The 27,140-nt window shown below is 35.5% G+C and overlaps 1 pseudogene; it reads left to right on the top strand.

The window, feature by feature from the left end:
* The first annotated feature begins 3,238 nt into the window (after positions 1-3,238).
* The window catches only part of LOC118829448, an 82,240-nt pseudogene continuing 58,338 nt past the window's right edge, over positions 3,239-27,140 (top strand).

Raw genomic sequence — 27,140 nt, 5'->3', positions numbered from 1 at the left:
ATGCCATCCTCAATTCTTTACTCTCTCCCATCCCTTATATCCAATGTATTACTGAGCCCTATTGATTCTACCTTTATAATATCTCTAGCATACATCCATTTCTGTCCTCTAATAATACAGATACTCTGATACAGCCTCTCATCATTTCATTCTTGGAATATTAAAATAGCCTTCTGGTTAGTTTCCCTCATCAAAAGTTTCCATATTCTTATCCATCCTCTTTTGATATATTAATCGATCTTTCAAAACTGTATGTGTGACCATATCGTCACTTATTCTCTAAACTCCAGTGCCTCCCTATTACCTACAGGATTAAATAAAAAAAAAAAAAAAACGTTTGGCTGCCTTTCATTACCTGGCATTTCCTACCTTTCTAATCTTTTTATACTTTATTCCCCTCCACATTTTTTATGATCCAGCAACACTGTCCTCCTTGTTTTTCCTTACATTTAGAACTCTATCTACTTACTTTTTATTTGCTTTTTAAAAATTTAATTATTTTATTCTGAACTTAAGAAATAAAGCAAGCATTTCTATAACAGTGGAATAGAAAAAAATGCTTTTTGAATGGTTATGTTCTCTCTTGTTTCATTCAGACTTTTGGCTTTCACAGGTTCCTTCAAGTCTTTGTTAAAATATAATTTTCTGTATGAAATCTTATCCCCTCCCCTTTTCCATCTGATATCACCTCCAAACTACCCTCTATATATCTTATACAAAAACAGTTTGCTTGTTGTTCCCCCCCAAAAACTGTAAGACCTTGAGAATTAGAGACTTTTTCCCCTTCCTTTGTCTTTCTAACACTTAACATACTGACTGACACATAGTATGTATTCATTAAAGTCTTGTTGCCTTGACTCATAGCTTCCATAGCAAAAATGAGGAATAACTGATGTCACCCTGTATGTTCCATTGTTCCCCTTATGCTCTAAAGAGAAAACACTGGAGGGTCCCATAAGTTGTGTAAACCCCCTCTGGCAAACTTGTAGTATGACTGACACAACAGAAGCAGAGAATGGACAGTGATGGATAGCCTATGAGCTGTATCAGTGCAAGGGAATCCCACAGCAACAAGCTCAGACATCGATTTGATCCATCTGACAGGAAGACAAAGTGACAGTGAGATGTAATGGCAAGAGTCAATTTTTTTCTGCATAAATATGCAGATATGTTTCATTAAAGTATCAATTTCTATAAACTGATATTGAAGTGATAAGAGAGCAACGATACTAGTCCAGTCCTAATCCAGCCTAGATAATGGGCACAGAATCTTAGTAAAGCTATAGATAATGATTACTTCACTTGCTTTCAAATACTGCTACTTGTCACAGTTACTGGATTTGTTGAGCATAGTGTAGAGAAAGTAGAGTTTGGGCATGAAATGAAGAGAGTATAGACATGTGGAATAGTACTTAGAAATCCATTCACAATGGCTAATATTTTAGTTCATGGCATTTTTTTCCATAACTGGAGTAACCATAATATTATTTAAGAACATGTATATTCCGTAGAGGCTGATTTATTTAAATGCATTGTTCTCCAAACTACATTAACCTATTCATGTGATTTATGATGCTCTAAAAGCATTTTCCACATTGTCAAGCAAAGAAATCCTTCCAGCATTTGTGACTTCTAGTACACAGCCCCATCACTACATTTCAAAGAATTCAAGACAGAACTTACATTTAGGGAAGAACTATCATCTCAGATAAAGGAAAAGCCATTAATATTTAATCATACATCCACATGAAGATTTAGAGCTAAAAGTGACCATGGAGTCATTTAGTGACATTTTTTGACCTTAGTGACCATTATTTTGGTCCCCACAATCATTGATTTTCATTAAATCTTCCAAAGCCCTCTTCCCAATATGAAATAACTAAATACAGAGTTTACTGTAAATATGTGAAAAAGTGATAAAATAGATTCATTTGTTTCAATTGTATGACATAGTTATTTACAAAATATTTGTTGTATCTCTTTGACAAGTTCCTTTTTCCCTACAGGAATATATGAATTCAGGTTAGCAAACCCTTATATAGTAGAAATTCCTCATTTTACATTACTAGATGCTGAAAGTAGATACTGATATCATATACAACCTATGGTTGAAGAATGGTTTATCATAGAATTTGTCAACCGTGTGTCCAAGTTTTGAGTCTGATGTATGTATGTATGTGTGTATTATGGAGTATGTATGATCCTGGGCAAGTCATTTAACATGTGAGTATCCCAGTAAACTCTGTAATTCCATATATTAGAGATAAGTTGATTTCTATCTATGGATGGAATTAATATATGCAGTATCACACACTGTTGAAATTATGTCCAGATACCCTAAAGTTATGTTTACATATGTATGCATGTTTATATGTATGTGTTTATGTACACAAACATCATACATGCATATAATTTTGAAAACATATATTCTAAAGGCAGGGTTATACAGCAGAAAGAGGATAGAATGTGGACAACGCACAATTTTAGAAAAACTCAGAAGCTATAATGAGACAGCAAGGAAAAAGAATATTTCTTGTAATTCAGAGGATAGAGAGCTGGCCTTAAAGACCGGAAGAACTAAGTTCAAGTTTTGCCTTTGACTGATACTACCCATGTAATCCTTTGTCAGTCATGAGACATCAGTACTCAGGGAAAATTTGTAAGATTGAAAATTGAAGAATTATTATTGATCCGCATTGGTTAATGTTGGGATCTTTAACAAGATGTTTCCATAGGTCATTAGCCATAGACCTAAATATTAATAATAATTAATATTAATAATAGCATATTTCCATTTGAAATTAAACATTTCATTAATTGTATGCATCTGCTTTCCTTCTCTGAGTTTCAGATTGCCCCTCCGTAAAACTCTGGTGTTTGGCAATGTACTTACTAAAGGCCTTTCCAAGGCTAATAGTCTATGGATTTATAATCTCAAACAATCATATATATGTATATATATATATATATATACACATATATATATATAACAATCAGATAATTTCAAAGGGCTACCTCAATAAGAGCTTCTGGACAATGGGAAAAAATGGTTCTATCAAGTCAGAAATGAAAGCAGCAATGCTTTACCAATTGGGTCGGAGCTATTACATCGACACTCAGTGTGCTCAACCATGACCAATGCTGACTTAAGCTATAATGCAAAGAGCAAGCTAAACTCCACAAGCACATTTTGATTTAGATCTAGTGGAACCATTAAACAAGTTTGAAAGTGACAATCATGAACCATTGCGGAGGACAGAGGCTGAAACAAGCCATTACGGAAAGTGTCTTACTCAAGCAAAACTCGGGTAGGTGCTTTCTCTTTCAGTTCCTACTGCAACTTGTCATTATCATTGCTGTTATTGTTGTCATGATCATCACTGTTGTATAACACATGAAGTCCAGGGTTACTAGTTTTTATTTTTCAATTAAGAAAAGACAATCTGTTAAAGTGTGAATCAATATTCTTAAGAGACCTAGTGGTCTTTGGAAGAAGCTGTTTATGACCTTTTCAACAAGAGGTCAGTTACCTGAACTGATGCTTGAATACAAGGTACTACAGCTTTAGAAGTTGAAAAAGCATTTTGACACTGTAAAAGAAATAATTTTTAAATATGAGGCAATACAGTCCATTAAAAAGGAAACATTCTTTTGATATATTCAATCAAATAAGAATCAAAGCATTTGATTGCCAAACATTAATGAATACATATGTTTGTGTGTGTGTGTATACATACATGCATAAACACATACATACATGCAATCATGTATATATACACATCCAGGTGATAGTATATATGATTTTATATATATATATATATATATATATATATATATATATATATATATATATACACAAGTATATGAATAGTCGTATAGGTTTATCTATCTATTTATCCATCTATCTCTACTAGATAAACTCTTCTTCCATTTTACAAATGAGCAAAATTGAGTTCAGAGATACTAAGTGATTTGTGCAGGGTCAAACAGGTATAAATGGCAGAGATGCAATTTGAAAATGGGAAGCAAATAGATGTTTGGAATGTGAGAAGAAAAATCTAAAACTTATGTTATTAATACCATTTAAGAGACAGAGGATTACTTTAGAATTAAAACTGGAAGGAAGTTCTCAGGTTCTATGGTATATCTTTATTTTAGAGATAAAGAAGAAATGCCCAGAAACATCAAAGGACTTACCAAAAGTCATGTAGGTAATAATCAATGAGGCTAGAATTTGAAAGTTAGAAGTAAGTCTGCTCTTATATAATGTGAAGAAAGATGAAAAATGAACTTTAAGCCATGCGGAATCTTTTGTCTCTGTGCCTTTTCATAGTCTTCCCCCATTCGCTCAAAACCTCTGCTTCATAGAGTTCTTATTTTCCAGATACATATCAATCATCAATTTCTGCATGAAGCTTTTCCTGTTCCCTTGATGCTAATATTCTCAATCCCCAAATACTGTTTTTTTTTAACCATTTTACTTAGGTTTGTATTCATTAAATTTAAATTTGTGTGGCATGGATTTGAATTCACTTGTTGTCTTCCCCCACTAGAATATAAGCTTTTTTTGAGTAGGGATTGAACAGTGCTAGTAGGTCCTTAATAAATATGTCTTTATAGATTAGATTTTAGGATATTTTAAAACAGTCGTGACACCAGTTGTAATGACAGTTTGCTGCTTCTCAGGTGGCAAGCAGGATAGTATCGAAGATAGAATTCTGGATCTAGAGTTTAAAAATTAAAGGCTCGTATAGCAGCCCTTTGTGACACTAGGTAAGTCATTGACTCCCTCCTGGCTTTGACCTCTTCATTGGCAAAAATTAATGGAATGGGCCAATGGCTTCTTATTGAGATTCCTTCATCTTTACTTCTATGATCCCATAAAATTTGCCTGGAAGTCAGCGAAAGAAAGATATATTCATTTTAAACAGCTTCATTAAGGTCAAACCTATTTTTTTGAAATAAGGTGTTCAATGGATTTGCCTTCAATAAGACCATCATGACTAGCTTGGTGAAAAACATTAAAATCAGAGATGACACTGAACTGGATTAGTGGAAGTTGCTTCTGCAGTCAGAGGAAGATTCAGCTGTTGTGTGGAAGTTAGATTTCCAAATGCAAAACAAAAATATAAGGAGAACTATACTTGTTTATACTCAGAATGTGTCTTTAGGAGCAATTTAAAAAGAAGAACATGATTGGAATGAAATGAAGCAATGTTTCCCATACAGTTACTTCCAACTCAAATATCTCTCTCAATAGAAAGTAATTGAAACTGTTTCTTGTAAAATTCAAAGAGAAAACTTTTCTCAAGGGAAAAACAAATTAAAAATAGAGTGTGTGTGTGTGTGTGTGTGTGTGTGTGTGTGTGTGTGTGTGTTTCCCCTGAGATGCCAGGATAATGGAGAGGGAGATGTAAAAGTTTAACTAAATACATGAATCAGTGAATGAATTGTTGTGGAAAAAGATCTTTCCCTCTCCATCCCAAGGATATTATATGGGAATGTGAGAGATTTCTTTAAATGATGAGTTGCTGAAGCAAAGCACCACAAGCTCTTGAGGAACTATGATTTCAATCTCAAAGCCACACGTGACATTAGGTACCCTAGCATTCTTATTTTACTTTTTTTTGGAAAGCAAGGCTCAGAATGATGGCATGATCTGCCAAAAGTCACACAGGTAGTGAGTGACCAAAATTTATTTGATCCCAAGTCCCTTCATTCCAAATCCAACATTCCTTTACCATAACAAGTTTTCTCTCAAATCAAGGTCTGAGAATTATCTTATTTTGGAAGAATTCCTGACAGTTTCCTTGGACAAGAGAAATTCTAATAGACTAGTAAATGGGGTTCTTTTAAAATACCTTTCTGAGAATTCCTTTCTGATGTGAAGAAGAGCTAATATCATTAAGTTGGGTATCATCAAGGCCTTTCTGAGATGGCTCAATTATTGGAATGAGATGCGTGTAAGAAAAATCAGCAACAACAAAACCAATATAAACACCTTGGGCCTGTCACTCACCTTCTGGCTGAGGTTTTCATGAATGTAGAAGGAGCAGATCAGTCTCCATAGCTCCTGGGGTCCTTTCCATCTCTAAAGATCTACAATCCAATGATGGTATGAATAATAATGAGAATAAAATAACACTATATTTTTGTATAGCACTCTAGCCTTTTCAAAAATGTGTTTTATATACATTACTTTCTTTGAATCTCACACCATGTCCAATGCCATTCATTGGAAAGCTCTCTGGATGTGGAGCCACAAGACCCAGATTTCAATTACAGCTTTACTACCTTAAGTGATGCTGAGCCTTCTGAACCATGTGGGAGAGGTGCTATTGTCATCCACATTTTGCACAGAAGGAGTTAAGTGATTTTCCCAGTCTCCCCCAACTAGCAAATGTCTGAGTTAAGATTTGAACACCAGTGTTCCTGACTCCAAGAATGGCCATTAAAAACATCGTACTTCTAGAGAAACTTTTGCTCATTGGTAGAATCTGAAATCTACATATTAAAACGATCTCAGAGGCCATCAAGTCTAATCTTTTCTTTTGTAGGTGATAAAACCAAGGGCCATGAAGGCTGAGTGACTTGCCTTAGTCACTTGCTTGAGCTTAACTAAGATCATAAAGGCAGTAAATATCATAGGTGGGATTTGAATTCAAATCCTCAGTAATGAAAGATCTTCACTTCAAAGATTACATTCTAATCTATTCTATATTTTTTCTTGTATGAAACTATTTATTTAATGTTTTCTTTCTAATTAGAATGCAAGTTCCTTGTGGACAGAGACTGCTCTTGCAAATTCTTTGTATCAATAGCACTTCAGGCAATGCCTGGTACATAGTAATTACTTAATAAATGTCTCTTGGTTGATTGAAATTGTACCCAGAGGAACATTTCAGTCAATTGATTATCTGTCCCTATAACAAGCAAAATATAGAACACAACCCAGAAAGCTATCAGTGTTTCACTGTCATTGAAACTAAATCATGCACAACTATTTTTTTTTGGAGGTGTGATAGCAAAGTTCACATTAAAGAAAATTTTTGGTTAAGGTAATACCATGATGTAACTACTAAACCACAAGGTATGGAAAATAACCCAAGAAGAGAGAAGAAACTTGGAATTGAGGAGTGCATATGTACCTATGTACATGTATGCATGCATGCATGCATGTGTGTGTGTTTGTCTGTGTAATGGGTTATTTTCAAAAAAGTCTAGTCCCAGAGGAATAGTAATGACAATAATTGTTTTTCTATAGAAATAATTTCTTATTCCTCCACCATGATCTTTCAGGTTTTGGTATGTGATAAGAAGCTATTCAACTTCCATATAGAGAATCACCAATACTGAGAACTGCTGGGGTAGTAGAAATGTCAAATTCATAGCTAGGAACTGAGATCCAGTTTCTACCAGCTTCTCAGTAATGGCTACTGGAGAGTACCTCTTTCACAGTGCCCCCCCATTCCATTATTCTTTTCCCTTGCTTGGCCAAAAAAGAAAATAGAAATCACTCTTCATTTACCTGTGGGTACAGGTGATCTCAATAAAGAAAACATTTCATAGCCTTAAAGTGATATCTATACCTTCATAATTTTCTAACTAGTGAATAACTGAGGTCTCATCTTCTCTGCTAGGACTCCCATCCCCCATCCACCTACTATGATTAAAATCAATCAACATTCATTTAATAACTTCTAATCACATGCCTGGGCATTGTTCTAGATGCCGTGATTAGTTTTCTATATCATTGGAATCACAGATTCATCGTAGAAAATAAACATCAGATAGCTGGATGCGCACAAAGAGGAGACTTAATTTTATTTGTTTGTTTTTATTTTCCCTCAGGAAAATGAACAAACACTACCAGTTAGAGAGGCATTATGAATCAGAGTCAGGAAGCTCTGGCTTCAGATTCAAGCTCTGAAGCATACTGACTAGGCAACCATAGATAATTCACAAACTTCCTCTCTGTTCTAGGGAACTGTTAGAACATAAATTGAGTATTGGTAGAGGGACTTTTGTCATAGCAGAATTTCCTTCATCAAAGAAATGGCAAGCCTATCTCTAAGATTTTCGTTTCTATTAGAAAAATGGAGTTAAAGGAATGTACTGAAGAAAACATTCATGAAATGCTATTCTTTGCCTTAGGTATACATACATATGTGTATGTACATACATACATATGTATGTATGTATATAAATATATATGTATATACATACACATACATATATATATATATATATACACAGACACACATATATACAAACTATATACTAAGTATCAGGGAGTATAATATGCAAAAATTAAGATTTTTGCTAGGCAGTGCTACCAAAACAAATGTGATGGAATAGACAATACCATGGAAGCCCCTCCAACTGGGAAGTCTCAGCACGTTCCACTGATTACAATGAAGACCTCCCTTGAATCCCAAATACTTTATTGTTGGGGGTGGGGTGGCACAGTTGCCTTGCTTTGAAAATTACTCTGACAACCAAAGAATGGCAAAAGTGTCACATTTGCAAAAAAAAAAAATTGCCAGAGGCTTTCTGGCCTTCCTGATGTGATCATTGATATTTGGAAGAGCCTAAGATAAGGAAGTCCAGGTTTCAATGTTGGTTGCTGTGGAAACTTGGCCTAGTGATTGTGTTCTCATGCTCTCTCTCTCTTTCTTTTTTAAATGATTTTAATTACTGTCTCAAACTGTAGAATTGCTATTGGGTGGAATTATATCAACCCTTGCATTTGATTTGAAGCCCATTATTCTTGATTACTTGTTTCGTTGCTTTTGTTACAGTTCTTATAAATAAATCACAAGATTCCTTTACTGCCTTCCCTCTTTACATACCTAATGAGCTTTATACCTTTAATGTTAAAATACATTCTGATGCATTGCATTTTACTGAAAACACTACTAACCCTGTGGTCAAGGACTTAGGTTCTGCCTCTGCCACTTGAAACTTGAGGGATATTTGGCAATTCACTTAGCCTCCATTGGCTTCAGTTTCCTCATATGTAAGATTAGATGAATGAACTGGTTTCTTCTACCTCCAGAGTCTCATTCCTTAGAGCACATATGTGTCCTGATTCTCATAAAGAAGTTGATGATCCCTAATGCAAGAGAGAGATTATGTATATTGGAAGCAGGACTAGAAATGGAGGCTATAACAATAAATGCTGCTAGCACTTGCTGTGGGGTTGAGAGACCAACAACAAGAGCACACAGAATGGCTGCCAGCACAGGTCCTTTGATCTGCTTTTCTAAGGAAAGCAACTTTAAGGGGTTAACAATCGTACTTTAATCAAACATAGACATATCATTCACTTAGTTCAGGAGGAAAAGCCAGCACTCTGAACTTGAGAGCAAATACAAACAGAAATTACAAGCATACATTATATAAACAGAGCAAATAACACACAGAGATCAACAGACAGGCCTCTTATCTATATGATGAATCACAATAGCAGAGAGAAAGGCAACAACATCTGAGTGAGAATGTATGACACATTCCACATCTATAGTCGTGTCTCCTAAATGTGGCAAAAAGCACTCTTTTTTCTCCTTATCTTCATCCTCATAATAGCTAGCATTTGTGTATCACTTTAAGTAATGCAAAAAATTATGAACAATTTTTCATTGTATCCTCATTTGAACACTGGGAATCAGGTGCTATTATTATTGCTTTTTTAAAGAGGAGGAAACTGAGGCATTCAATGTTTAAGTAGTTTTCCCAGGGACTCCTGGCTAGTGAGCATCAATGGTTATGCTTGAATTCTGATTTTCCTGACACCAGGTTCAGTACTCTATCCATTGCACCATTTATCTGCCAAAGTGAAATTATGCTAAGTCATTCTCAGTATGCCCTCAATGTGGAGAAAAACCAAGATTTCCACAAAATCCACATCGGAAAGGGGTCTTTCCTCTCTCATGCAACTATCACTTGAAAATCTTTTAACATTTTTAATTTTCTAGAAAAAAATCAAAAAAGCATATATTTGGAGTTGGAATCGATCCTCAAAATTATCTGGCTCAACCAACCAAATTTAAAACTTGAAGAAGCAGCTTGAGGTGTGAAGGGTATGATTATGGGGATAGGAAATATTCTTTCATTTTTATTTTTTAATTTTTATTTATTTAATTTCAGGGAGGAACACAGTGCACATTTAACAGGTGTTTTTGATTGATTAGGATATATGTCAGTTTCATCTTCATTACTCATTTGGTCACTGACACTGTGATTTTGGACGAATCACTTCCTTTGTCTTAGCCTTAATTTCTTCATTGGTAAAATGAGGTGTTTGGACAAGATGATTTTTCAGATTTCTCCCAGTTCCTAAACAATAGAAGTCTGAAGAATATACATATACGTATACATATATATATGTTATTTATATATATACACACATATATATGTGTGTGTATGTGTGTACACATATATACACACGTATGCATATATGTATTATATATATTTCTTATTAGGTGACATAATCTATGTATCGACAAACGCTAAGACATAGTCAGCAAACTTCTAGTCTTAAAGGCAGAGAGAGTTGTATTGATGTCTTTCATTTGACACCAATTTGCTTAGTGACCATGAGAGAGTAACCCATCTACTCAGTGCCCTAAGTACATGCCTAAGACTATTAATTGCAGGGAAGTTGGTAATCTAACTCTACTGAGGGAGTTTATAAATCATGAAGCTCCCCACTCTAGTGAAATCATGGGTCCAGATAAAAGAGAAAAAGTGCATATTTTGGATAGCAGATAATAGGAGTTTACTCATCATTTAATAGAATCTTTGTTACACTTATTTTTTATGTAGAATGAGTATGCTCTCTAGATTGAAATAGGAGTTAAGGAATGCAGAACTGTCAAATAAATTTTCAGTGATATGAATAAGCAATTATAATATAATTTGGGCAGAATTGGAGAGAAATGATGGTTTTACATGCTAGAACTTGAAGCAACAAATGCTGGATTTAAATATGATACTTATCACATTTATTATGTGTATGGTCATGGATAAATTACTCCACCAATCTGAAACTCAATATTGCTACCTATAAATGGTATTTATAGCTTATCCTTCCAAGTAGTTAATTTTATTTAAGTTTTATTGACATTTTTGTTGATATCATTTCCCCTAATATTTTCTCCTATCCTAACCTGACTGCATACCCATCAAAAATGGCTGTGCCTTGTAGTAAGAAGTTTAGTTAAGGAAAATAAATAAAATTGTTGACTGTGTCCCCACCAATAGCCTACTACATCAATGTTGAGGGGTAGGAGACACATTTCCTCCTCAGTTCTCAATTCACAACTCACAAAGTGATTATGAGTATGAAAAGAAAAGCTTTAATTTTACATTTCTCCTCCACTTTGTAGCAACACCTTTCGAGAAAGTCATCTACAACCACTGCCTCTTTTGCTCTCTCCCAGACCTTCTTTAGTTTTATTTAATTATTTTATTGAAACATCAAAACCTCTAAATTACCATGGATCTCTTAATTGTTGAAACTAGTGGCCTCTTCTCAATGCTCATTTTTCTTGACATCTCTGCAGCCTTTGGTGTTCCCAACCAGCCTCTTCTCCTTGATATTTTTGCTTTTCTAGGTTTTCATAAGTAACCTCTCCTTATTCTCCTTCTACTTTTCTAAATCTTTATCTAGGTCAGACCAACTACTTATATTTGTTCTTTCCAAGTTTGTTCTTGGAATACTTCCTTATTCATTTATAGTGCCTCTTGTGGAGATTCTTTCATCACCCACAAGTTCAATAATCCTCTTTCTTCAAATTATTTTCAGATCCATCTATCCAAAACTAACCTCTTTCATGATCACTAGTCTTATATTAGCAACTGCTGTTTGGGCAACTGAAACTAAAGGCAACATACACATTTCAAACTCATACACACATATGTATGCATGTATGTATGCATGTACCTATGTATATGCATATATGCATATATAATATATATGCATATATTTATACACACATATTCACACACACTGCATGTGTATGTGTATGTAGGTACACATAGGTATATATACACATACATGTGCATGTATATGTGTATGTATATAAATATGTGTACATATATGTATGCATGTATATGAAATAATATATGCCCCACTAAAAATATGAAATAAAACCTTCCTTCTTCTGCACTGTCTCATTACTACCTAAGGCAGTACCATCATCCAAATTATCCAAGTTATATTATTCTGGCCCCCTCAACTGTACTTCTGGCAGACCTATGATCCTCAAATTGTCTAAATTCTTCCAGTCTTTAAGATTCATGTATTTTGCTTGTATAATTAGCATACTTTTAATTTGTTTTTGTATTTTGCTTCTTTTCCCCTATGTTATCTTTCACTTCTTTGTACTTGAATTCCCATTCTATTTTTCTCTCTTTTATTTCTTTGGTGAGATTTGCCATTGTAGATTCAAATTTTTCTAATCTACTCTTTATCACTTTGTTGTTCAAGACATAAATTCTGCTCTCATTAATCTCATTTCTCTTTTAAATATCTGAGGAATAGCATTTTGTGGTTCCATTGCCTCCTAAAATCCAACAGTGGCCTCTTTCTCATCAAGTCTTGGACTGTTTTCCTTTATTTTGTAGCATTTATTCATAGGTGGTTAGACTAATTTACTGGACTGCTAGGCCATATTTACTTCATTTTTTCCTGTTAATTTATATTTATTTTCTCTTCAAGTTTTGAGATTTTTTTCTTCCTGAAAGTCTTTGGTTCTTCAAGTCTCTCCTCCCACTGCTTATTTTCCTTATTACTCACTTTATGACCCCCTCCATTCTGATTGTGGCTTCTTTGGGCCTGGGTATCAACTGGTCAATTTATAGCTCACTAATCTAGGTCTCTGCCCTAACTGATTCTTTGGTTGTCAGAAATGGCCTCAGCTGGATGTTGTGTTCTTTCTTTGAGCCTTAGTGGAGTGTTATACAATTTATTGAACAGATGGTGTGCTGTCCTGGTGACCTGATCCACTTCCTCTGTTCCCTATTTATCATGGGCAGTTTAGAGCCTAATGACACAGGTTGATAAGAACCTGCTTTGCCCACAAGCAGTATTTCAGAGCTTTGCAGCATTAGTGCTTCCACATTGCAGCCCTACAGGCTATCTTATCATTTATCAATTCATCAGTGAAGAAATATTTATTAAGTACCTATTAAATGACAGTTATGACAGTTATTGGGCTAAACTTTGAGGATATGGGGGGGAGGGAGGGAGGGTGAGAGAGAAAGAGATAGAGAGAGAGAGAGAGAGAGAGAGAGAGAGAGAGAGAGAGAGAGAGAGGGAAGGAGGGAGGAAGGAAGAGAGGGAAAAAAGAAGGAAGGGAAGAATGGAAAAGAAAGTATATACAATAGAGGAGTTTACATTCTAATAGATGAATATGACACACAAAAAGCTGAAAAGCAAGATTGTTGGAGAAGAAGATACTCAAAGGGGGTGAGGGCACATGGTGGAGAAGTCATTTGGAGAAGTCATTCAGAGAAGTCCCAAGGTAATAATGTCCTGTGGGAAATGAGAATATGCCTAAAGTAAGCTTTTTTTTTTCCTTAAGATGAAATTTGTTATGTAAAACTTGAACTCAGTCAAAAGGGCACACTTAAGGACCTAGAAGGCCATATGTGGCCTTGAGGCCACAAGTTCCCCACCCACAAGACTCAAGAGAAGGGGGAAAAAGGTAAATAAGAAAGAAAAAGAAACATGTTATTCAATAAGGTAAAACTGTTTACATCCCTACATAGGAAGCCGATACTTGTTAACTTTTGAGAACTGTATCTCTATTAGGGCAGTTAGGAGAACTGTACATAGTCAGAAGATGTGGCTATAAGTTGACTTCGACATGTTAATGTAAAAAAAAATAAGGGGTGAAAAAATGATTATACTGGGAGAAGAGGGAAGTGGGAGGCAGAGTAGGATAAATTACATCACATGAGAAGGCACAAATGACCTAAAGTGGAGGGAAAGAAGGGAGGGGTTGAGCATTGTTTGAACCTCAGTCTCATCTGATTTGGCTCAGAGAGGAAATAACATACACACTCAATTGGGTATAAAAGGTTATCTTGCTCTATAAGGAAGGAGAAGGGGAAAAGGGAAAGGAAAGGGAGGGAGGGCTGGTAGAAGGAAAGGAAGATAAAGGGAGGTGGTGGTAAGAAGGAAAACACTGGTGAGGAGGGAAAGGGTGAAGGGAGAGGAAAATGTATAAATGGTGAAATAGGACGGAGGAAAATACAGTTAGTAATCATATCTATGGAAGTTAGATATGATAGATCTCTTGAGAAAACTGAATGGGGATAGAAAGGAATTTTTCTCAGTGGTACATTGCCCCTACACAAAAATTGACCATGTACAAAAGCATTAAAATCTTATGATCCAATATAGAAAGACAGAAATATTAAATGTGTCATCATACTATTATGCAATAAAATTACATGCAATAAATGATGATACAAAGAGATTAAAAATTAGTTGGAAATGAAATAATCTAATACTAAAAATGGGTGCATCAACCAACATATCATAGAAACAATCAATAATTTCATCCAAGAGAATGACAAAAATGAGTCTACATACCAAAACTTATAGGATGCAGTCAAAGTAGTTCTTAAGAGAAATTTTATATCTCAAAGGCTTACATTCAAGGCAGAGAAAGATTGGATCAATGAGTTGGGTATGCAACTAAAAAGCTAGAAAAAAATAAATAATCTCCAACTAAATACCAAATTTGAAATTCTAAAAATCAAAGGAGAAATTAATAAAAATTGAAAGTAAGAAGGGGGTGGAGCCAAGATGGTGGTGGGTAAGCAGGGACTAGAGTGAGCTCCATACGGAGTCCCTCCAAAAACCTATAAAAAATGGCTCTGAACCAATTCTAGAATGGCAGAACCCACAGAACAGCAGAGGGAAGCAGGGCTCCAGCCCAGGACAGCCTGGATGGTCTCTGGGTGAGGTCTATTCCACACTGAGCTGGGAGCTGGGAGCTGGGAACGGAGTGGAGCAGAGCCCAGCCTGAGCGGCATGGAGCAACCAAACTTGGAGTCGGGAGGAGGGGGCCTCTAGCGCCCTGAATATGTGAGCTGCGGCAGTTACCAGACCCCTTGACCCACAAACACCAAAGACTGCGGAGAAGGTTAGTGGGAAAAGCTGCGGGAGTGGAAGGAGTTAGCGGTTCGGCTTCCAGCCCCGGGGGCAGCGGAGGTGGGGCAACTACAGCTGTTGTTACTTCAGGCTCCAGGCCCACCTGGTGGGAGGAATTAAGGGGCGGATCAGAGCAGGAGTGCACAGCCTGCCGAAGATCTAAGCCCAGTCCAGGTTGGGAGTTGGGGAAGGAGCAGTGCTGATATGGCAGAGCTGGCACCTCCCCCCCAAACGTGGAACATAGAACTCGTTAGTCTACAAGCAGTCATACCGCACTGAAAAACTCAAGGGTCAAGTTAGTTGGTTGGGAATATGGCCAGGCACCGAAAACACACCCAGATTCAGTCTCAGACTTTGGATTCTTTCTTTGGTGACAAAGAAGACTAAAACATACAGCCTAAAGAAGACAACAAAGTCATAGAGCCTACAACAAAAGCCTCCAAGAAAAAACATGAACTGGTCCCAGGCCATGGAAGAGCTCAAAAAGGATTTGGAAAAGTAAGTTAGAGAAGTAGAGGAAAACTTGGGAAGAGAAATGAGAAGGATGCGAGAAAACCATGAAAAACAAGTCAATGACTTGCTAAATGAGACCCAAAAAAATACTGAAAAATACACTGAAGAAAACAACTCCTTAAAAAACAGACTAACTCAAATGGCAAAAGAGCTCCAAAAAGCCAATGAGGAGAAGAATGCCTTGAAAGGCAGAATTAGCCAAATGGAAAAGGAGGTCCAAAAGACCACTGAAGAAAATACTACTTTAAAAATTGAAAGTAAGAAAACTAATGAACTAATAAATAAAAATAAGAGCTCATTTTCTGGAAAAAATAGTAAAATAAATAAACCTTTGGTTAATTTTATTTTAAAAAAAGAAATCCAAATCACAAATATCAAAAATGAAAAGGGTGAATTCACCATAAAATGAAGAGGAAATTGAAGCAATAATTAGGAGCTATTTTGCCCAACTTTATGTCAATAAATCTGACAAGCTAAGTGAAATGGATGAAAATTCACAAAAAATATAAATTGTCCAGATTAATAGAAAAGGAAATAAAATACTTAGCCCCATTTTGTTTTTTTAATATTTAATTCATTTATTTTCAGTTTTCAACATTCATTTCCATAAGCTTTGAATTTTCTCCCCCTCCCCCCTCTCTCCCCAAGAAGACATGCAATCCAATATGGGCTCTACACATACATTCCTATTAAACATATTTTCACATTAGTCATGTTGCCTAGAAGAATTATATTGAATGGAAGAAACCATTAGAAAGAAAACAAAACAAAACAGAAAAGAGTGTGCTTTACTCTGCATTCCAGATCTATAGTTCTTTCTCTAGTTGTGGATAGTATTTTCCATCATGAGTCCTTTGGAAAAGTTTTAGGCCCTCGCATTGCTGAGAAAGGCTAAGTCTATCAAAATCATTCCTCACACACTGTGACTGTTACTGTGTACAATGTTCTCCTAGTTCTGCTCACTTCACTCAGCATCAGTTCATATAAATCTTTCCAGGTTTTCCCAAAGTCCACCTGTTCATCATTTCTTATAGCACAATACTATTCCATTACAATGATATACCACAGCTCTTTCAGCCATTCCCCAGTTGATGGTCATCCTCTCAATTTCCAGTTGTTGAACACCACAACAAGAGCTCCTATAAATATTTTTGTACATGTCCTTTTCCTATTTTTATCATTTATTTGGGACACAGACCTAGAAGCAATATTGCTGGGTCAAAGGATATGCACATTTTTATAGCCCCTTGGGCATGGCTCCAAATGGCTCACCAGAATGTTTGGATCAGCTCACAGCTCCACCAATAATGAATTAGTGTTCCAACTTTTCCACATCTTCTCCAACATTTATCATTTTCCTGTTTTGTCATTTAATCTCATTTTAGCAAAAAAATTGAACAAGCATTCAATGAACTTCCTAAGGAAAAAAAAAATCCTTGGAAAGATGGATTAGATTGCCCAAGGTTAGGCAGCTTAAAAGTAAATGTCGTAACCAAAGTTGATCCCCAAGCCCCTCATTGGAAGAGATCCACCTCTAATTGTAATATTCATTCTCTAATTAATTGTTAATTAATCAGAGTTGATTGCCACCCTAAGAAAAACCCACTTTTCCAGAGGCATATACACTGTAAGCCCACTGCCATGATTTGTCTTTGGCATTTGAGAGAGTCACAGATGCAATTTATTGATAATGTTAGCATCGTTAATAAAATAACTACTCAGAAAAAAAGATGCTAACATAACATATTTTTTTCCTAATGCTATGTTACACTTTTTAAAGAATTAAATGCAATAGAAGACTTGAATGTGCCCTATACATGCATGAACTGACATGGGAGAATGAAAATCTAATATAATTTACAATCAAAGATAGTAAAATGAATGTTATCTAAATTCTACTTGCATCAAAAGAGTGCGACCTCTAATATTTTCTCAGAAAGTAAAAAAAAAAAAATTATTAAGAATAAAAAAAAAGTTTGTATTCTACTATAGGTACATAGGACCAAAGGGTGATATATTTAGAGCTAGATAGGACTTTGGGATCTTTTAAAATTTTATATGTCTACGTATTTATATATGCACATACAAAAATACACATGTATATCCTCTTACACAGAAAAAGGTCCAAATCAAGTATTTTTATTCTAGCTACAGTCTTCAAGCCTTCCTGATGAAGGAGACCACAAAGACTGCCAGTGTGCATCATGCCAGCTAAATACTATATTGCCTTTAGAGGCAAATAGTTAGTAATTTTTGCTTGCTTTGGTGTTAAAGTGCACTGGTCCAATTCTAACACCCCATCTTGCTTTGTGCTCTACTTAGACCATTAGATTTACTTGATGAGATAATGTAGTAGCATAAATAACAATGATGGGCTTGGAGTCAGGAGGCCCAGATTCAGTTCCTGCCCTTCCTAACAGACACTTACCCTTCCTGACTCACCCACTCTGGGTCTTCCACTTAACCTCTCTGAACTTCAATTTTCTCATCTATAAAAAGGGGATGATAAAGTATCAATTGATTGTAGAACAGATCAAAAAAGATACATCTTTAGCAACTTCAAAGTATTTATAAGAATACCAATTGTTAATGTTAATTTGTTTCTGGTGTGTGATAATGCATTTCTATCTCCTTTATTTTAAATAGTACATATTCACATTTTTATCTCTTAATAATTAAAATTAAAATAGAAGAATGTAATTTAGAAATAGTAAGGAAGTTTCCTATCCATATCACTGGTTTTCTCATAATAATTTCACAGTCTAATAATGTAATCTCATCTTTTATGTCTATCTATCTATCAGTCTATCTATATAAAGATACACTCATATATGCATATATGTATAAAACAGTGCATGCCTACATGTACACATAGGCATGGACATACTACATGTATATTTTACACATAAATGATAATATAAGGAGTAAATAAGTTAAATAAGCATTTATCTAAGGGGAACATAGGTAAAGTGTTGAGACCTCAGGGGCCAGCTTGCAACCTAGCTCTCATCCTCAACTCCTCCTTCTCTCTCACTCTCAATATCCTAATGTTTCTATCTGCATAATATCCCTTAAATATGGCTACTTCTCTCCTCATACACTCTAACCACCCTGATGGCTTTCTTGATCTCTTGCCTGAACTCTTAAAATAACTGCTTATTTTTCTCCCTGCCTCAATCTTTTGAATCCTAATTCTTACACTGAACTGTAAAATTTATCTTCCTAAAATAAAGGTGTGACCACATCAATCCCTACCCTTATTCAGCAGACCCAAATAGCTCTCTATTTTGTTAAGGATCAAATAAGTTCTTTTTGCTTTTAAATGCCCATCATAAACTGCCCCTATCCTGACTTCTGTTCTTTCTTTTTATACATTACTTTTTTCTTATGTAACCTATGTACCTCAAACACAAAAATCCATACCCTAAATGCTGGCACCTTCACTTTCTATACCTTATGCTTTGAATGCTTTCCCTTTTCTTGGAATCCTAGATTCTCTTTATTTTCAGCCCCTAACTAACATTCCACCTTCTGCAAAAAAGCCTTTCCCAGTTCTCCTTAATCTTAATGTCTTGCCTCTGAGATTATTGCCAACTCACCCTGTATGCATCTTGTTTGTCTATAGTTGTTTGTGTTTTGTCTTTCCCATTAGACCATGAACTCCTTGATGGTAGAGACTATTTCATTTTTCTTTCTCTTTTTTTTTTGTATTTCTAGAACAGTGTCTGCCAAATAGTAAGCACTAAATAAGTGCAAGTTAACCAAATATTATTATTATTGTTATGGTTGTAAGGGATCATAGGATCAAAGATTTAGAAATTTAAAGGTGGCCTAGTCCTCAGAGGCTATCTAGTACAACATTGTAACTTCTCTAATTAATAATTCATGCAACAAACATTCTGGAAAAAATATTATATGTCAAATTTTGTCTCCATTACCAATACAGATCTATTCGATTAATTTTTTGATGATTCATCTACTTAAAGAAATGGACCCATATATCTGAAAATAGACAAATGCTTGAGTACAAAGTCAGCTAGTACTTAAATACAGACACTACTTGGTGATTTTTTTTTTAAATTATGCATTCATATTAACTCCATAAAATACCTGGTTAATTTTAAGATCATTTTGATTAGGTTGGGCAATGAAATTTAGGTTTCAAATTAATTAAAACATTTCAATTATAATCTAGACTTTTTAACTTTTTTGTTTGCTTTTAAATTCTAGAATTTTTAAATTATATACATTCATTTCAATATTCTAAGAATATTCTGATATAACAATATATCTCATGTACCAAATATAATTACATCTGGGAAATACCAACAGATATCATTAAATCCACCCCTTTCATTTTTTGATGAGCAAGTGAGGTTGACAGATGTACATTTTCTAATTTGATACAGAATAATGGCAATAGTATCAGAATCTGTGCCTATTTAACTATTCTCTTATTTGTCTGCAAACCACCAGGCTTATTTTCACTGAGTTGCCTTCTTTATATGCTGGTCTGGTTCCCTGGGGAATTATAGACTTATATATGAAAGGATTTTAGTAGTCAAAGAATTCAAGCCTTATTTGAGGGTTCATTCCTCTAAATTAATATTAAATACTAAAATGGAAATGGAAAGATAGTGGTATGCTCAAGGATATAGGAACTAATTATTTGAACAGGCTATTTATAGGGGTGAGGAAACAGCTTTGGGGTTACTGATCCTTGGGAACTGGCTTGGGTGTAAGGTAGTAAGCAAGACAATAGAGAAACCCATTTGCGTTGTATCCCACAAGTAATTAAAATGATTTTTAATTTTTAGATTTAAATTTTAAACTAAAATTTAAAAATATAAAAAATATTTTAATGTATTTTTAAAATTAAAGTTGCATGGAATATATAGACTAGCTTTATTTCTGTAATGGACTTTGATTCTGGTGATGGAGTAAGTTTGAGGAGATTCAATGGATTAGAGAACATTTGAGTGTATTTTAATAAGTTTAGTGACAAAGTAAATAGTAGTATTATCAAGTTTGTTTGGCATAGGAGAAAGAGAATGCTACGGGAAATTTTGTTTGAATGAGATCTGACAAACCACCAGCGTACTCTAAGTTTAATAACTTCTTCTGGACTCTCTATATGTGCTCCAGGAATGTCAGGGGAAATGTTTCATTCCAACTGTACTTATTATATTTTAGAAAATGTTTTTATTCCTCCCCTAAAAGCTAATTGAATCTACTGACTGATTATCTTTGAGAAGCAGACTAGATGGAGGCTTTGTAAGTGATAACACTAGAAACCTTAGCTATCAGTTATCCTTAGAAGCCTGATGGGAGTAGTAATCAGTCAACATCTGGAGACACAAATCTCTCAGTAGGAGTGGTATTTGGAGAGTGACCTGGAGGGGATGCTAGACTGAGAATAGTCTTATTTTTAGGAGAACATATAAAAATCTGTACAAATTATACATAACATTATCATCACCATCATCATCGTCATCATTATCCTTATCATTATCTTCATCATCATCGTTAGTATCAGAAACCTGGAAAAAACCTATAACTGCAGCAACTGGAGAATGGCTGAACAAATTGTGATAAACTAACACAACAGACTTTTATTGAGACAAGAAATAACAAATGTGACAAACAGAAATAAAAAAATGTGAAGTCTTAAATGAAGTGATACAGAGGGAAAAAAGCAAAATCATGAGAAAAAAAAACATTGACATTGATGAGAGTTATGTAAAAAATAATCCATCCAAATCCCACGAATTAGATGATACTCTGTGTAGGACAGTCAGCTAGACAAAGGTAAAGCCAAGTACTAAGCAGAAATTTATTTCATATATTTTCTATGCCAGGAGGTGTGCTAGGAGTTGGAGAAATATAGAAAAGGGTGAGATCATCTTGCCTTCATTTGTCTCTCATAGCACTGGAGCTTCATTTGGTACTTGGAATCAGCCAAGTACCTGGCTCAGTATTTGTTGTGGCCCAAACCACTATTTTTTGAAACACTGTGTTATCCTCCTTCCTCAATTCTCATACCCTCTGTCTGAACCATGGACAGTCATTGTAAATTATGACCCAAGACTCAAATAATCAAACAATAAGGATCTATAAATCAACTATTACAAGCCAGGCACTGTGTTAGACACTGGAGATGCTAAGACAAAAGAGAGAAAGGCCCCGGTATCAAGAATCTCACATTCTACTGGGGACATAGAACATGCTAAAAATATGTCTACATGTGTATATACACGTGTGTGCATACATATAGGTATATATTCAGTACCTATGGTTAACATAACAAATGTGTTCATATGTATATTTATGTATCATATATGTATCCATGGAGAAAGTACTATACATGTTAAATATTTGTATTTGCCTATTTTGAGGCTGTATGTATATGTTATATATGCACATAGTACACACATAACATGTGTGTGCATGTTGTACCTTTAAAGGATAGGTTTTGGAGTAAGCACTAAAAACTAGAAAACTGTTATGTTGGGTACTATACAATGGGCTGGATTCAATACAAACTATGAGCCAATCCTTTTATCTAAGGTCCTTACTTTATACCAGAGGATGTATTACTTGACTATGAAAATCCACAAATGAGATTTATAAAATAAATAAGATCAATTACAATGATAACAGTGAACTCCCAGATGAAGAAATCCTTTGTACTGATGCTTACGAGCACCTCTCTGTAACTTATAGCCTTAGAGAGTTGCCTTTACAGAGGTGTCAAATACTGGCCTTAATATTTTGGAGTAAGGTTTAAACAAATACAAATGCTATTGAAAAATATTTAACAAAATAAAAATGTGATATAACATAGAAAATGTTAATATATGATTTTCTAAGTCAATATTCACCTATGGGAAATATTATGTTAGAGACCTCCATTTTATTTGAGTTTGATATCACTGGCTTAGTGTACCTGTGTAGTGCCAGGTAAGCAGGTTGTGTCAGATGTGGAGGATGAACCCAGGTTCCCTTTCTCTGAGGCCTTCTCTATATCCACTAATCGATATTTCCTCTCAAAAGCATAATCATTATATAACACTTTGATATTCACAAAGTACTTTGAATACTTTATCTCTATCTTCCAGCAGCTTTTCAAATGACTAAACCCTTTTAAAAATGTATTTTTAGTTTTTCTTTTATTTAAGGCCAACCTGAAAGACTTTTATGAATTAAATAATTAGTAAATTATCATGTGTCAATTTAACCTGAGTGAAAGACACTATCTCTTGGGGTTTGCAATTATGACAATTTTTACCTTTTGTAAAATTTCCAATAGCTTATGGATGGAAAATAACCAAAACCATAATAAAGATTGAAGGTTTCAAAGCCTTTTTCAATCACCTCCCTTTAAGCTCATAAAAACACTGTGAGAAAGGTAATTTTATTATCTCCATTTTATACATGAGGACTGAGGGTTCAGGGGTTGAGTGATTTGCCTAGAGTAGCACAGCTTAAGCATCTTAAACAATAATATGGTTCCGTCTGACCACAAGTCTAGTGCTCAATTGACTGTATTAGATTGTGAAAAGTGACCAAACAGGAAAATTCTTATGAAATTATAAAAAAAAATTCTGTAGATAATACTCTCTGGGCAATTCTGAAATCCAGCAGAAAAGATATCTGAAAGTTGAGATCTTAATTACATTGCACATCTGGCATCAGAAATCTCCAAGAACATCCTGAGTTCTGAGAAGGCTGTCCAATAGTTAATCCATTAAGCCCTGAACATAGTGAGTTCATGACTTTGCCTTCTGGTTGTCAAGCAGCTTCCAGGTCTCCAGCCATTTGTGAAAACATGTTTTCTGGCTTCCATCCTGAAGCAGACAAAAGGAGATTTAACTCTATGTCTTCCACTGACACTAAGGAAATGAAACTATCTTTCAATATTTAACTAAGAAATTTCAAAATTGAGGATGGCATTTTTAAGTGTTTGCCATGAATTTGCCTTTTGGGGGAATTGGTAAAAAATGAATCCATGAACCCCTTGATTAAAATATTGTCATATCCTCTATGGGTCTTTGAAATGAATTCCATCTTCATATCACTTTTTTTCAGAATGTGGCTATTTTTATTCCCAATTTAGACATCATTTTCAGGAGATAGCAAGCTGGCTTCTCCCTTCTGTTATTCCCTAGAGGCAGGGGCACCAAGAGCACTAAGTCACTAATGTGTTTCAGCTATAATCCATTCAACAGTCTCTTTATAGCTTGAGTAAATGAACCTCCTTTAGCATCTTACCTACTACTACCAGGGAGATACTTAAGAATCAAGTCATATATAACTAGATTACTCCTAGCCTGTGGAAGGACTGTGATTTACATCAGTGAATGAGGTTTAAATATTGATGAGCTAAAAGCATCCCAAGTTTGGAATATGTTGGTTGCCATACATTGGAAAAGGTGCTAGATTTGGAGTCAAAGAACCTGACCTTTGTCCTGTACCTACATGACTTTTGATTACTGACTTCTTATCTGGAGGCCTCTGTTTCATCCTTTTTAAAATAAGGGGGTTGGAATAGATAATTTCTAAAATCTCTATTTATTAATTTTCATTTAATTTTTTAGTTTTCAACATTGATTTCCAAAAGATTTTGAGTTACAAATTTTCTCCCCATCTCTACCCCCACCCTAGGATGGCATAAATTCTGATTGCCCCTTTTCCCAGTCTGCCTTCCCTTCTATCACCCCACTCTCAACCCCCCTTATTCCCTTTCCCCTTACTTTATTGTAGGACAAGATAGATTTCTATACCCCATTGCCTGCATATCTTATTTCTCAATTTCATGTAAAAGCAACCTTTTTAAATATTTGTTTTTAGAACTTTGAGTTCCAAATTCTCTCCCTTCTTCCCTCGCCAGCCACCCTTCTTGAGAAGGCAAGCAATTCAACATAGACCACACATGTATTGTTATGCAAAACACTTCCATAATAGTCATGCTGTGAAAGACTAAGTACATTTCCCTCCATCCCATCCCTCCTCCCTTGACCCTGTCCCTTTTCAAAAGTGTTTGCTTTTGACCACCTCCTCCCCCAATCTTCCCTGCCTTCTATCGCCACCCCCTTATCCCTTCCCCCCTACTTTCCTTTAGGGTAAGATCCCCTATTGAAGGTGTATGTTAAGATAAATCTGAAGAGAAAAAGATTCACTCATTCTCTTTTACCTACCCCCTCTTCCCTTTCATTATAACAACTTTTTTGCCACTTTTGTGTGAAATAATTTACCCCATTCTTTCTCTCCCTTTCTCTTTCTCCCAATATATTCCTCTCTCATCCCTTAATTTTATTTTTTAGATATCATCCTTTCATATTCAACACACCCTATGCCCACTCTCTCTTTCTCCATCTCTCTCTCTCTCTCTCTCTCTCTCTCTCTCTCTCTCTCTCTCTCTCTCTCTCTCTCTATCTCTCTTTCTCTCTCTCTCTCTCTTTTAACTACAGAAATGCCGAGGAAGGTTTCATTTGTAACAAATATCATTTTTACACATAGGAATGTAAACAAAACAGTTCAACTTTAGTAAGTCCCTTGTGATTTCTTTTTCCTGTTTACCTTTTCACACTTCTCTTGATTCTTCTATTTGACAGTCAAATCTTCTATTTGGCTCTGGTATTTCCATTAAGAATGCTTGAAAGTCCTCTATTTAATTGAAAAGGTAATGCTTGGTTTTAATTCTAGCTCCTTTGACCTCTGTAATATCATAGTCCAAGTCATTTGATACCTTAATGTAGAAGCTGTTAGATTTTGTATTATCCTGATTGTGTTTCCACAATTCTCAAATTGTTTCTTTTTAGCTGCTTGCAAAATTTCCTCCTTGACCTGGAATCTCTGGAATTTGACTATAATATTCCTAGGAGTTTTCTTTTAGGGATATTTTTCAAGAGATGATTGGTGGATTCTTTCCAATTCCATTTTACCCTCTGGTTCTAGAATATCAGGGCAGTTTTCCTTGATAATTTGTTGAAAAATGGTGTCTAGGCTTTTTTTTTTATCATGGCTTTCAGGTAGTCCAATAATTTTTAAATTATGTCTCGTGGATCTGTTTTCCAGGTCAGTGGTTTTTCCAATGAGATCTTTCGCATTGGCTTCCATTTTTTTCATTCTTTTGGTTCTGTTTTATAGTTTCTTGATTTTTCATAAAATCACTAGATTTCACTTGATCCATTCTAGTTTTTAAGGCAGTATTTTCTTCAGTGGTCTTTTGGACCTCCTTGTCTAATTCTGCCTTTTAAGGCATTCTTCTGCTCATTGGCTTTTTGGAGCTCTTTTACATTTGGGTTAGTCTATTTTTAAGGTGTTATTTTCTTCAGTATTTTTGGGATCTCCTTTAGCAATTCCTTGACTTGTTTTTCATGGTTTTCATGCATAACTCTCATTTTTCTTCCCAATTTTTCCTCTTCTTCTCTTACTTTCTTTTCCAAATTCTTTTTGAGCTTTACCATGGCCTGAGAATAATTCATACTTTTCTTGGAATTTTTGATGTAGGATCTTTGATTTTGTTGGCTTCTTCAGGCTGTATGTTTTGATCTTCTTTGTCGCCAAGGGAAGATTCTATAGTCTGAATCCTTTTTCACTGCTTGCTCATGTTCCCAGCCAATTACTTGACTTTTGAGCTCTTTCTCAAGGTATAGCTGCTTTAAGACTGTAGAGTGCTTGGTCCCTAGTTTCAGGGGTTTTGTGTCACTGTTTTCAGAGCCACTTCTATTCTGAGGTGGTATGACTCCCCACAGAGCTCTGTCACACCAGTGCTCCTCCTCCCCCAAGAACCTCCAACCAGGACTGTGACCCAGATCCAAGCAGAGGAAAGCAAGAGAACCTTGCCTCAGTGACAGCAAAGCAATCTCTGTACTTCTGATCAGCTGCTTGATTCCTCCCACCATGTAGGCCTGGGGCCAGAAAGAACCACCTGGCTGCTACTGTTGCTGCTGCTGCTGCCACTGTTGCTACCTCCACCACCCTGGGGCTGCAGCTGGACCACACAGTTCCCTCACCCACATCCAGCAGTTTTAACAGTAACTTGCTTTGTTTTCCTTGATGACTGTGGGTTGATAAGTCTGATAACTAACACAGTTCAGTGATTCAGGGCCTTGCTCCACCAGTCTACTCAATGCCTGGTCTGTACTGGCATGCTCCACTCCCAGCATGGTGTGATAGACCCTTCCCAGTGACCATCCAGGCTGTCTTGTGCTGGTGACTTGTTTCCCTCTGTTATTTCACATGTTCTGTACCTGTAGAATTTGATTAGAGTCATTTTTACAGGTGCTTGGAGGGATTTTGGGGAGAGCTTCTGTGAATCCCTGTTTTTAAGGCGCCATCTTGGCTAAGCCCCTAAAATCTCTTATAGATTTGGATGTGCAATGCTGTGATTTATCAAAGCATTCAAATAGCCTTGTTCCTAGACTGGTTTTTGATTGACCTTATAGATCTAAAT

Source organism: Trichosurus vulpecula, chromosome 8 (assembly GCF_011100635.1).
Source record: "Trichosurus vulpecula isolate mTriVul1 chromosome 8, mTriVul1.pri, whole genome shotgun sequence".
In the NCBI taxonomy this organism is placed as follows: domain Eukaryota; kingdom Metazoa; phylum Chordata; class Mammalia; order Diprotodontia; family Phalangeridae; genus Trichosurus; species Trichosurus vulpecula.
Note: the sequence above shows the minus strand (reverse complement) of the source record. Positions and strands in the feature narration are given on the sequence as shown.